The sequence below is a fragment of the Micromys minutus genome (assembly GCF_963924665.1).
Source record: "Micromys minutus genome assembly, chromosome: 7".
Lineage (NCBI taxonomy): Eukaryota > Metazoa > Chordata > Mammalia > Rodentia > Muridae > Micromys > Micromys minutus.
Window position 1 is genome coordinate 3572748 of NC_137976.1, and position 12882 is coordinate 3585629.

General features: G+C 47.9%; 1 protein-coding gene and 1 pseudogene across 8 annotated transcripts in view; one reads left to right on the top strand and one right to left on the bottom strand.

Moving 5' to 3' along the window:
• HLCS (holocarboxylase synthetase) overlaps nucleotides 1-12882 on the top strand; it is a gene marked incomplete at its 5' end in the record, with an annotated part of 169427 nt that overhangs the window by 117414 nt on the left and 39131 nt on the right. The gene's annotated exons all lie outside the window — the stretch shown is intronic.
• Nucleotides 7749-8241, bottom strand: LOC308422352 (small ribosomal subunit protein eS10-like; annotated as a pseudogene). The gene has a single exon. The product of its transcript is annotated as a small ribosomal subunit protein eS10-like (transcript).

The window sequence follows — 12882 nt, forward strand, 5'->3', positions numbered from 1 at the left end:
GGGAGGAACAGACTTGCTTCAGTAATGCAGACGCCAGACCCAACTGTGCTTAGTTTACACGGTGACTCTGCACCTCAGATAGTAGCAGGCTGGCAGTGTGATCTGGGCAGTGCCCCCTCTCATCTCTCCAGCCCATGTAGGAACAGGAGTGCAGCAGACACCTGGCACTCGCAGGCTGTGCATTTTCAAATTGGTGACCTGGTCGCTGCCAGTCCACGCTTGGGCTAGAGTCACTCTTACCCAGGTAAGCAAGGAAAGGGAGACGGGAGGATCTGTGCAGGTAACAAGTTAGGGTCATGTGTCTTGAAGGTCTGTCACAGTTGATGTGATTGTTCCCTGCTTAGAGGGGCAGGAGAGGAGCATCCTCCTCACACACGGAGGAAAGATGGGACGACTTGCCAGCAATCCTGACTAACAATCAATGCCACCTCCTAAACCGCCCATCCGTCCAGTAAATGTTTCCTGCTTCCCACTCTGGCCTTACCAGGATCAGCAGGAAATGTAGTCTGGTCAGCTTCAGCTTGATTTCATTCTCTTTCCTCAGTTAATATTTCTGAAATTGGGGTGAGTAATCTATGTTTTCAAAAAGCTGTTGGTCCTTGTGTATTTTACTTTGGAAATGTGTATACACGCAAGGTGTGGGGGTGGCGAGTGCTGGCATACAGGTCCACAGACACCAGTGGCAGTGTCCGGGCCAGTAGAACATATAATTCCACATTCGATATGCCTGCTTTTGCTTTGTTTTTATTTCTTTTGATTGGACTTTGAATTAAATGTTGTATTTCTTGGTGCTTAAGGAAGAGCTGTCTTGTTTTTTATAATTTTATTACATTTATTTGCTGTGTGTATGTGTGTGTGTATGTGTGTGACTATGTGTGCTTCTCTTGAGTGTGTGTCTCTGTGTATGTTTGTGTGTGTGTGTTTCTCTGTGTATGTGTCTGTGTGTGTGTTTGTGTGTATGTGTGCCCCTGTGTGTGTCTGTGTGTGTGTACTTGCCTTGGCATACACGTGAAGCACAGGGGACAGTTTTGAAAGCAGTCCCCCCCACTGTGTGAGTTCCAGGGATGGGACTCCCAAGTCATTTCTTGGAGTCAAACTCCCTTGTCCCATGTTATCCTCTGAGCCACCTCACCAGCCTGGCTATCGGGTTTGAACTGGTTTTCCTGCTATGACTAGACATGGCTCTTATCCTTTTCTTTTTCTTCCATTTTTCTGGGCATTTTCCGGGCTTCTAAACCTCATTTTATTTGTGAAGTGTTATGAGCAGTAAGTTTCACAGTAAGGATTATCTGTACATACCTTTACGTCTGCATCCGTATCTGTGTGCCATGTCACTGACTGACAAGGGGCAGGTGGGGAGATAGCCCACCATGCGTTGTCCTTCTTCTGTCTCCACACAACTGCCCTTTCCTGAGGCTGAGAGTGTGATGTTGGTGGTGTGATGTTGGTGGGGGCCCCTAGTCTAGGAATGATCATGCATGGGGAAGACCTGCAACTGGGGTAATCTCGCCACACCTCCTCCCTGCTTCCCAAGCTCACCCTCTCTGCCTCTGCTTCTCTGTCCCCTCCCCTTGCTTCACCCCTGCTGGAGGGAAGGGCTGTCAGGTGCAGGTCACCAGTCTCCCCAGTACACCTGTTTCCTTCTGCTGCTTTGTGAGGTCACCCAGTCTGGCCTAGATAGGGTGGCATTTTTGTTTACTCCTAAAGTCCTTCTTTCTAAGTCGTGTGTCTTTGGGTCTGAGGTCCTGCAGCCTTTGGGGCTGTCACATCTGTACCATACTTTGTTCCTCGGGGTTCTTTCCCACCATTTGATTCTGTCGTGGCTTAATTGTGTGGCCTTTAACAGCTGCCTTGCCCTCTCTGACCTATGTCATTTGTCAGTCAGACACCCCACCTGAAGGAGTGTGAGGCTTAAGGGTAATGTGTGCAAAATGGATGCTCTGCCAGGAGTATCCACGTGTAAAACTGTTGCGTGGTCACCGTGGTTATCACTTGTGTCGAACTGCAGAGTTTGGACTGACAAGTTGTTACAGGAGATGTGACTAGATCACAAAAGAAGGTGTAGCGAAAGTGCAGTGGGGAGTAGTCAGATGCCTTGGGGAGCCCACGGGCACAGGTGCAAGCACACCGTGTCTCGTGGGAACAGTGTGACCTGGCTTGAGCTTCCATCCATGTGCCTGTGCCCCGCTGCTGAGTCCCCACCCAGCAGATCCTCTGCTCAGGTGGTACCTAGCACCCAGGGTGGATTTTTATGTCCTGAGCCGCCAACGCTCTCTGGCTTTGGGTGATGTGCAGTTTTGTTTTCTGAGTCCCCCCCCCCACTCCTGTGGTGCGCCGAGTGCTTTGCTCTTGTTTTTCTGAGCTCAGATGTGTTCCGATCGAGTCTCGGGTTGTACGGCCTTCCTTGTGTTGTAGCTTAGGTCTCCACACACCCTCGGGCCACTGTCCCATCGTGTGCAGAGTCAGCTGCAGAAACAGCTGCGGTGAATGTCTAAGACTGCTCAGCTCAGATCACATCTTGATAAACGGCTAAATTATCTCTTAATTGAGTACAAGCAAAATACAATGGGGGGAAAAGGAGAAGTGTTCAACACCGCCGTTCTTCAAGGGAAATTAAGTGCTCTTTCATGTCTGATTTTTTTAAGTGGGTTTAATGACACTATTGTGTGAATAAGCCGTGGAAACGCGTCCTCCAGGAACGGGAGGGAATAACAGTGGTGCTAAAGACAGACCGTGAAAAAGGCCTGCTTCCTGTGACATTTCTTCTCTGATTACTCGGACAACCTAATGGAAAAATATTTTGACTGCAGGTATCACAAGTGACACCCAGGCCCCTTTCTCCCCAGTGTGTGAGGACAAAAGCGGGTTCTCTAAGACCTATGCCTTTAATGAACCGTCTTACCCGGGACACTCAGAGTCTAATAGTGTGCCTTTTGGTGAAGTTGTTGAGAATTTTAATGCATTTTAGTTCTCATTCATCACGGCCTGTGTGCGCCTCGCAGGAGGGTCCTTAGAAATAGGATTAACTTCTAGAGGAATGCATTAGCCATGCCACAGAAGGCGGCAGTGAGCTAGCCAGTCTGATAGGTTACTCCAACCTTCAAATCCTTCGGCTGCCCCTCCCTGGGCCCCCACCCCCCTTATTGACAGCATCCCGTTGAATGGCGTTAGTGTGTTTAGGAGTTAGATGTTTTGTACGGTCCTAGGCTGATCTCATATTCCCTTTCTGAAATTAATTCGGCTCTGCTTTACATGTTAATCCGCAAAGGATTGATTTGGAGAAGGTCAGAGCTGCGCAGCCCCAGAAAACGCTAGGAAAGCCGCACTCAGAACGGCTCATTTCAGTTCCCAGACCTAAGCCCGCCTGCCTTTTCATTGTGACCCTCAGCCAGCTGTAGGCAGCTTGGAGGGCCGCAGAATACATCAAACACTGGGGTTTGATGTGGGCTGTAGGATCGCCGGGCTAATTAAGTTCAGCTTGGTTAACCAATTGCAGTTTGCAAATTGAACAGTCGTACTTTGAAAGCTTTGGACACAATAGAACACAGAATCTTCTTTTTAGGCATAAACAGGCCCAATAACGGAGGAGCAGCTTCTGAAAGAAGCTTATGCCAAATCCACACAACTTGGATGTCTCCAACATAGAGTTCGTTTCGCTGGTAACAAAACTCCAACCTCTTTATTCAAAGAGTAGAGTGATGTCAAAGGCAAGAAGACCTTATGCACCAGGCGGGGAAGCCGTTGAGGGAGGGAGGTGCCCAGTGGGTGGAGGGTAGGTGAGTTTGGAGAATTAAGAGATTTAAATTCTTCTTAAATCTTGAGCCCGCAGTCAAACAATTGCTAGGGAGCTGAGCCCCACCAGTACCGAGATAAGCAGGGACGCCCGAAGATGAAAGTCTCGGATCCCGAAAATCAAATTAGAGAAGGCAGGGTCGCTTGGTGAAAAGTCTCAGTGTCGTAGGGAGAGGCGGAGAAAACAGTTAAGTCCAGACCGAATAAAGATACAAAAGGTAAACACAAAGCGTCCACGTTTTAATCTGTGTGGTGTCTGTGCCAGCATCCTTTGCTGTGAAGGCCTTCCTCACTCTGAAACTTAGATGCTGTGTAAAGGTTTGTTTGCCCCTTTGTCCTCTCTCTTTAAAGGAATCTCAGTCTTTATCGGATGCCTACTCTGCTCAGAGACATCACCTGACTGCCCTGCTGTACTGGAGCTAAGCAAAGCTGTTCTTCCTGATCCCTGGGAGGAAGGGCTGCCAAGTGGACCTGGGGCTTGGCTACTGGATGCCTTTCTGTGGGGTGGTGGGGACACGGGTGTAGCTCACTTGGTAGAGTGCTTGCCTGGCATGCATAGTTTCCTGGATTTGATCCCTGGCACTGAACAAACTGGGTGGTGCGGTGCACGTGCCTAAACTCAGCTTGTGATCAGAAGTTCAAAGTCATCCTTGTCTATATAAAGGAAACCCAAGCCAGCGGGGACTGTATTAGATTCCATCTCAAATAAATAAGTAGAAAGGAAAAGAAGTGAAATTCTTCTGGGGTTGGGACGTTTGGGCAGCTGTCACCGGCCCTCTGTGGAGGCATCATTAACCCTTCCTTACGAGGCTCCTGGGCACAGGAAGGGACTGTCAGCTGCCAGTTTCTCTCACAGCTGGAGGGGAAGCACGTGCCATGGGAGGCTGACAACCTCTGGGCTGAGGCACAGGGTGTCAGGTGCAGCATCACATCTTAAGGTCAGTACAGGACCTGCTGCTATAGTCTTGCTTGCACTGGGCCATTCCTCAGTCTGAGGTGGAATCATCCACAGCAAAGGGACTTTGAAAATGGTCATTGCTGCTTTTATGTGTGGGTGTGACCAATAATGTAAACACATTTAACTGTGGCCTTTGTACCTTTCTCTCTGGGAAAATGTTTGGTGGAGCATGAGGGAGGCAGCCATCTTTAATGTGGATACAGTGATACTCTTTCTGAAATTAGCTACAGCAGTGGGCTGTTCATAAGATGGATTTACATGCATCCATTTAGGACTGACTGTGTGGACCAGCTGGTTCTTCCCATCTGAGCTTTCCCCAACAAGGATTTCGGATAGTTGCTGTCTTTGTGGTGAACCTGAGGGAGGGGTGCTTTCACTTTCACACTGGATTTTTGCATGTGCTGCTGGCCTCAGCAATACAGGAAGCATGTGTGACCAAAGCTGCTTGGTTTATCTGCTCTGTGTCTGTGCATGCTTTCAATCAGACACTTGTCAAATGTCTTAGCATTCTACAAGAGTGGTGGTTTTTCACAGAGGGAAGCTCCGAGGAAACTCAGAAGAGATGGAATATTTATATTTAACTTCCTTTCTTTTTAAGATTTGTTTATTTTTTTCTGTGTTTCAGCATTTTGCCTGCGTGTATGTCTGTGCACCATGTGGGTGCTGGGAAGGAAGCCCTGCTCCTCTAGAACACAGCAAGTGCTCTTAACCACACAGCAGCTCCCCAGCCCTGAACTTCAACATTGTCAGGAGTGGGAGGGAGTGTGGGGGTGTGAGGAGGGTTGGCGCTACAGGTGGGGAACATGTCTGTGAAAGAACCTGGGCAGGAAGTGGGACCCACGAGTGGTGGACACAGTGGTAAATAGATGTCAGCTTTGGATGTGGGAGACGTTTTCTCCTTCACCTTCTCTGAAGGAAGAATCAATCCATCAGCCTTTGCCCCTGGGGGCGACTGTAGATGATCCACTTCAGCTGCCAGACTGACTCGCAGGTTCTGTGTGTTCTACATGGAAAATGGGTCTGAGAGCAGCGGTCAGTGCTGAGAGCATCCCATGGGAGGAAGTAAGAATGCTAGAGAGTACTCCAGAGCCACTGAGAGCCTGGCAACCTTTAGCGTTGCCATGGCGTTGCTTCCAACTCCGGCCGGCCATTTCAGATGGGTCCCAAGTCTGGAATCAAGCCTGCTTCTTTTGTAGTTCTCCCTGGGAACTGTAAGGAAGCGGAGTTACATGAGTTTAGAGTCGGGGTGGGGAGGTAAGGTCCTCTACTATCACCTCCTCTATCCCTGCCTAGTTGGGCTTCAGAAAGGGCCAGCTGTGTTCATCTCACCTGGGAAGGGCTCAGAAGGAAGGGCACCCAGCCCCCGCCCTGCCTCTCAGTGTCCACTAACTGAGATTCTGAGTGATGCTCACCCTCTTCCCCTCACCTCTCCCCTCCTCATCCCAAGCCCTTCCTTCCCAGGTGCCTTCTTTTCTCTTCCTAGGCTGATTGCTTGAGGTAGAACAAGGTGTTCATTTCTCCTTCTCCATCTTGAATATTTGTGCCCTGACTTTCCAGAGAAAACATCAGACGTCTTGTTGAATTTGAGTTTCAGATAAACACCGGGCAAATCATGCACTCATTAGACCATGTTGAGGCAGATACTTTTTAACTTGTGATCGTTTGTTTGTTTTTATCATTAGCCCATCTAAGTAGAAAATATAAGTTGAAAATGTAAGGGCTGGCAAGATGTATGCTCCGGTGCTTTCCAGGCAACCCAGGAGGCCTGTCTGATCCCTGGAACCCATTTAAAACAACAACAAAAGGCAGGCGTGGTGGCCTTCTCTGTAACTCTAGCACTTTACCTCAAGATGGAGGATGGAGTCAGGAGACTCACTGGAAGCTGAAGGCCCGAGGCTGGCCTACATGACACCTCAGCCATAAAAAGACAAACCCTGCCCCAGCAGAACGAGAAATAACCACAGCTGCCATCTTTCTTCACACAGGTGTGCAGGCAGGGACACTTGGGACGGACAGACAGATACAGATTTTTTCTTAAAGTGTGACAAGGAAAAAAGAAATATTAAAATTGTAATTCATTAAAGGAAAGAAGGAAGGAAGGGTGGGAGGGGAGGAGGTGGGGAAGAAATGTGTTTAGTGGGTCTGATGTGGAGACATTGTAGCTTAGCGTCTAAGGCTCGGCTGAGGTGACTGAGGATGCCCACAGACCCTGCTCGCTCTGCTCCACTGCCCTTGTAATTCAGGGCCATCCACATTGACGGAAATTCACGTTTATGTTAGTGTCCCGTCACTGTGACAAAACTCATAAGCGATCAACTTCTCAACGGGAAGGTTTGTTTTAGTTCATGATAGATGTTCTAGTTCAGCGGTTCTCAATCTGTGGGTCATGACCCCGGGGGGGGGGGGGTCGAACAACCCTTTCACAGGGGTCCCATATCAGACATCCTGCAAACCAGGTATTCACACCATGACTCACAACAGTAGCAAAATCACAGTTATGAAGTCACAACCAAAAATAGTGTTGTGGTTGGGACCAGCACATAAGGTACTGTGTTAAAGAGTTGGAGCGTGAGGAAGGGTGAGAACCACTGTTCTAGTTCTTGACCGTGTGGCCCCACCGAGTCTGTGGTGAGGGGGATATATGGTAGGAGTGTCTGGAGGAAGCTGCTCACCTGGAGACCAGGAAGTGAAACAGACAAGACCCTCCATGAAAGGCCTTCCACTGGCCCCCCAACCACCTTGAGGTGCCCTCACCTCCCAGTACAGCCTTCCACACGTGTAGCATTTGTGGGTAAGGAAATCCTAGCATCTAGCTGGGCCTTCTGGATTTGTATCTGTGAAGTCTGACAGAACAGTTGGAAGAAAGTAAAGCTCCACTACGGAATGTGGGGTGTATGAGCCCGACTTAGCAGAGCCATCCGCTCACCTCAGTCCTCCTCCACAGTCTTTCTGTTTGTGTTTTCTTTAAAGTTTATTCAATACACCATAATCTCCAACTTCACTGAGGTAGCTGACCACGTCCATGACCAAAGCCACCTCTAAACTGGAATTCGGTTGCTGAGCCAGCCCCAGCCTCAGCTTTCTCGTCAGCTCCAGGGGGCACAGCCCTCCTTCTGTAGGTGTCTCTGTCTGCCTCCCTCTTGTGAATCTTGCACCACTCACCCTCTGGACCGTTGGGCCGAGGCCTGCCAGTCTCAGGACGGCTGCGGGGCAGGGTGGCAGGCACGATCTCCGGAAGTAGGTGCAGGTAATCTCGGAGATACTGGATGCCCTCATCCGTAAGGTACCAGAAATGTCTCCAGGCAAACTGCTCCTTCACGTAGCCTCGGGACTTGAGAGACTGCATGACCTTCATGACATGAAGGTTGGGCACATTCTTGTCTGCCAGCTCGTGGTGTTTGGTCATGTGGACATCTTTTTTTGGCAACTATCACTCCCTCCTTAAAAAGGAGTTCGCAGATGGCAGTCCGACTCTTCTTAGACACCAACATGGCGGTGGCTGCAGGGTCCGAAGCCCCTCCTTGACAGTCTTGAAAGGCCTCTGGTGCTCTGAGGCTCAGTGAGGCCCCTATGGCTTCGGTGGTACGTGTGTTAGGAGAAGCTGGGGGCTGGATACCCCACGGTAAAATTTCTGCCAAGACTCTACAGACCAAGAGAGCTAGTGCCTGCTCTCCAGGGAAGTCCACTGAATGTGAGGACACAATTTTCCACCAGGTGGCTTTAGGTGGGAGAGCTGGCAGCTTGAAATTTTTGGAAGAGAAAAATATCCATGTACAAGTGTTTTCATTTCTGCAGGTTGGGGGTCAGGCTCATGTTAGATTTAACTATTGGGCTCTCTTACTGGAGGAGCCACCTGAAGCGCCCCCCACTCACCTCATTAGGCAGAGGGCTGGCAGCTGTTTCTCCAAGAGCGCCTGACCTAATGCTTCTCATTGTTAGGTACTTCCAGATGAAGGGGTTCCACCCAAATGCCCCAAAGCAGTGAGTCTTGGAGCTGAGGTTCCAGAATGCGCCATGACTTTCTGTTTTTAATGTCACTTAATAAGTTGTACATACATGTTCCGAGAGGAGTTATGGGCTGCTTTGCTCATTACACACTTTCCAACTCATAATTGCATTGGCACTGAGTGCTGGCGTCGTTTGCAAGAAGCCGGTGTGTGACTTGGTCCTTGTGAACCTCCCCATCCATCTAACCAAAAATGGCCTCAGACCATCTTCTACCATTACCCTCCCTCGCCCTCCGAGAGGTGGACAGCCCTGGTCAGTTCTTTGGGGACTCAGTTGAATAGCTCACCTTTCAGAGGGTGTGTGCTTGCTGTTGGCACGATGACCTATGGCACACAAAGAAGTGTCTCTGGGCCTCCGGCATAGGAGAGATTATCCAGGAAATGATGTGTTGGAGGAACTGGAAGTGGGGGTTTTAGAACCCTGGCTGTTTAGGCTGCGTGTTTGCGTTGCTTAGGACCGAGAGGCGGGTGCTGAAGAATACTGAGTGAATTTATAATCTGCCAAAGTGACGCTCGTAATACCAGGAAATCCATCCATGTGCTTTACGTATTTGTAAGATGTGTAGTGTAGGGTTCTTGTCTGTGTGACTTGTTTCCTTTGAGAGGAAGAAAATGTCAGCTGTGAAATTTTTAATTTGCCCTTTCTCATGTTCTTCCGTAAGCCATTGTAATAAATCCTGTGTGTGTGTGTGTGTGTGTGTGTGTGTGTGTGTGTGTGATGTATTATATGTCAAAATATATTCATCCCATCAGTTCTGTTCTATGTTGCTGACTTGTTTCTTCTTATACATACATGCATACATACATACATACATACATTCATACATTCATACATATGCGCATTCTTTCAATATGTATGTCTGTGTGTGTGTGATATGTGACTATATATTTATTCCATCAGTTCTGTTCTATTTGGTTGTTGCTGGTTTGTTTCTTCTTATACGTGTGTGTGTGTGTGTGTGTGTGTGTGTGATTCACGAGAATGTCAGTGTGCACCTGCTGAAGCCCGTGAAGAAAGCAGAGGACGGTTCCCCAGACTTGGTTTCCTAAGAGTCTCTCTCTGCCTTGCATCTCGCACAGGATCTGGGATTGCAGGAGTTCACAGGAGTTCACAGGAACTCACGGGAGCTCACGGGAGCTCACAGGGCTCTTGTCTTATGGCTCCGTGTGTGTGAGGCAGAGGTGTTGCTGCACCTGCCAAGCCATTCCGCATGGACAGGTCTTTCCATTTTAAACTCTGAAACCGGTATGTGGTGCTTGTTTTTTTGAGGAACTCACTTAACAAATTAAGCAAACACTTTAATTCAAAAACAACAAAAGCTGCACTGGGTGGCTTATGAAGCCGTTTTAAACATTAGCTTACTTAACATTATTGAAACATTAACATTAATGTTCTAATGCCTTGCCATGTTTTCATGTAGGCTAGGCTGTGTCTTACTCCACAGCTGACCACCAGTAGAGAGAGTGTGTGCCGTGACTATCTGTCATCCAGCACTCAAACAACACTGACAAAATGATCCAGTAGATAAGACCCTGGGAAGCAGAGAGAGATGTTGGAAAAGGGAGCTGTGTATGCGGGTGCTGATTTCTGTGTGGGGACACAGCATTGCTTTAAATATTGGAGAATCTCCAGAACCACCTTTCTCTGATGAATGAACCTGAGTTTGTACCTTTCTCTGTGAGATCCACAGGGATGTATGATTTAAAAGGACCCTGTGTTGGCCTGGATTTTGGATTCTGCTATTTGCTCGAGCCTATGACCAGGATGCCCAGGTAGAAATGCTAAGAAAAAAAGGAGCTAGAGATGGGAGGTGTGAAGATCTATACTGAGCCTGCTGGAGCGTGTGAGAGGGTCCTGATTAACCTGCACCTTCCACACACTCTCCCACTTGGCCCCCGGGGCTTTGCTCACAGTTAGCTCCCATGTATTCTCTCCATCAAGTTCACTGCACAACCTTTGGCTCCCTGCAGTGTTGAGGTAATCTGAAAACGATGATCACACCTGATTCCTTTCTGTATACCCTGCATGCCTAGGCGAGTGTGAGCAGTGGTGAATGCTGGGTAATGGAGCATTTGGTTTAAAGTTGGTTCTTGCACTGTGAAATGATGTACATTCTTTCAAGAGCCCTCCTTGACTTTGTATGGGAAGCCTGGGTTTTGTATCAGGTCCCAGGTAGCAACTGTTGTGTTACCCTGTGGCTGGATATTGATGTGCATTTGTTTGATGGTTTAAGGTAAATGTATCATGAGGGCCGATGTTACATGTTACCATGGATACTGTCTCCTGGTGTAGATGAGTAAAACCAGAGGAGAAGCATAATGGTGAAGTTGCTCAGCTGTCGGTAAATGTATACATCTGAATGTATACATCCCAGTGCCCCATCCCCTCGTCTGCCAGCCTTGTAGACACGACACTGTGCCAGCCTTGTAGACACAACACTACGCCAGCTCCTTAACTTGTATTTCAAGATGGTAAGCGTCTTTTCAGATCATTTTAGTCCTCAGGGCTTTCTTTTTATAATTTTCCTCATTCTGCACTCCCCTCATTTCAGTTTGGGTTGTGCTTCTTGTAATACATGTAAGTTCTAAAAAAGTAAGCATATCCTTTTAACCCTTTTTAGAGCATTTAAAATTGTAGAAAAGAAAATAAGTAGAAAAAAACAGCTTTTAGGAGGCTGAGGCAGGAAGATCGCTATGATTTGGAGGCCAGCTTGGCCTACATAGCAAGATGTTATAATAAAAAAGCAGGCTTATTTCAAATTAATATTTAATTGTGTGTCTCCCCCTCCTTGAGTTTAGGTGGGTTCTGGGTCAGCTTTGACTGTTGGCATCCCAGAATGAGGTCTTAAGCAACTGACGACTTCCATTTCTGCTCATTTGGAACACTGTCTAGAAGACCACACGGCTTCATGAGGAAAAATTGGATCTCATCTAGTTTATCTAAGTTTTCAACTGCTACCACTCTGTCAGCCTGTAACCATGCCGTAACCATGCCGTAACCATGCCGTGCTACTGTGGCTCTTCTGCCCCCATAAAGTTGGAATATTGTACGTCGGGTGGGGGGCACTGGGAATAAGTAGTTAATAACACTGGAGTGCCACTTTCATCCGGGGATCTAAACCAGCCCCTCCCACAGGGGCGGCTCACAGACTAGAGCTAACAAGTCATGCTGGCCTGGGATGGGTGGGGGCCGCCTGGGATGGGTGGGGGCCGCCTGCGAGTCACTTTTCTCCACACAGGACTGTGGAAGCAGAGACAGTAGTGGAAAGAAACCAGCATGCCAGTACTGTGATAATATAGAATAAACCAGGAAAACCACTCGACTCTGGATTTAATCCCTGGTTTTAAGCCATGATCTTACCAAAGAGTAGAATACATTTTCCCCAAAATTCTTAAGAAGTAATAATTTAAACTCTGGAAAGTTGAAGGAGTGGTATAAGGAACAGCCATATATTACACACAAAGATTCTACAGTGGTTAATGTTGTGACCCTGCTTCAAGGAAAGACTGTTTCTTCCAGCTCCACTGTGCTGCTTTTACCAATAAGAACTCTCTCCTGGGGGCTGGAGAGGTGGTTCAGTGGTTAGAGCACTGACTGCTCTTCCAGAGGTCCTGAGTTCAGTTCCCAGCAACCACATGGTGGCTCACAACCATCTGTAATATGTGTGAAGAGTGTGTCTGAAGAGTGCAACAGTGTACTCATATAACTAAAATAAATTCTCTCCTGAGTGAGCATGTTGCTTATATAAACATTGGCTTGTTGGTGTTCAGTCTGTGTTCAAATTCTTCATTTGTATGAAGTGTCTTGTGTGGCTGTGTACCTCTAACCAAGATGCAGCCACAGTTACACACTACACTGCTTATGTTTCCTAATCAGCTTTTTAAAAATTACACCAGATATGTGAAGAGGCCAATTGTAAGGGATATTCTAGGTTATGAGTTTGACTGAATCGTGTGCACTAGAAGTTAAGACCAAGGACTTGACTTGGTTCAGGACACTCCGAGTAAGGACGCCCCCGAGCCAACATTGGGCTGCTCACCCTAGTCTTGCTAGCATGTGGGCCTCTTGGAGAAGGCAGTAAGTGTGGACTCCTCCATTTTACATAGAAACTCTTTTTCGGCTAA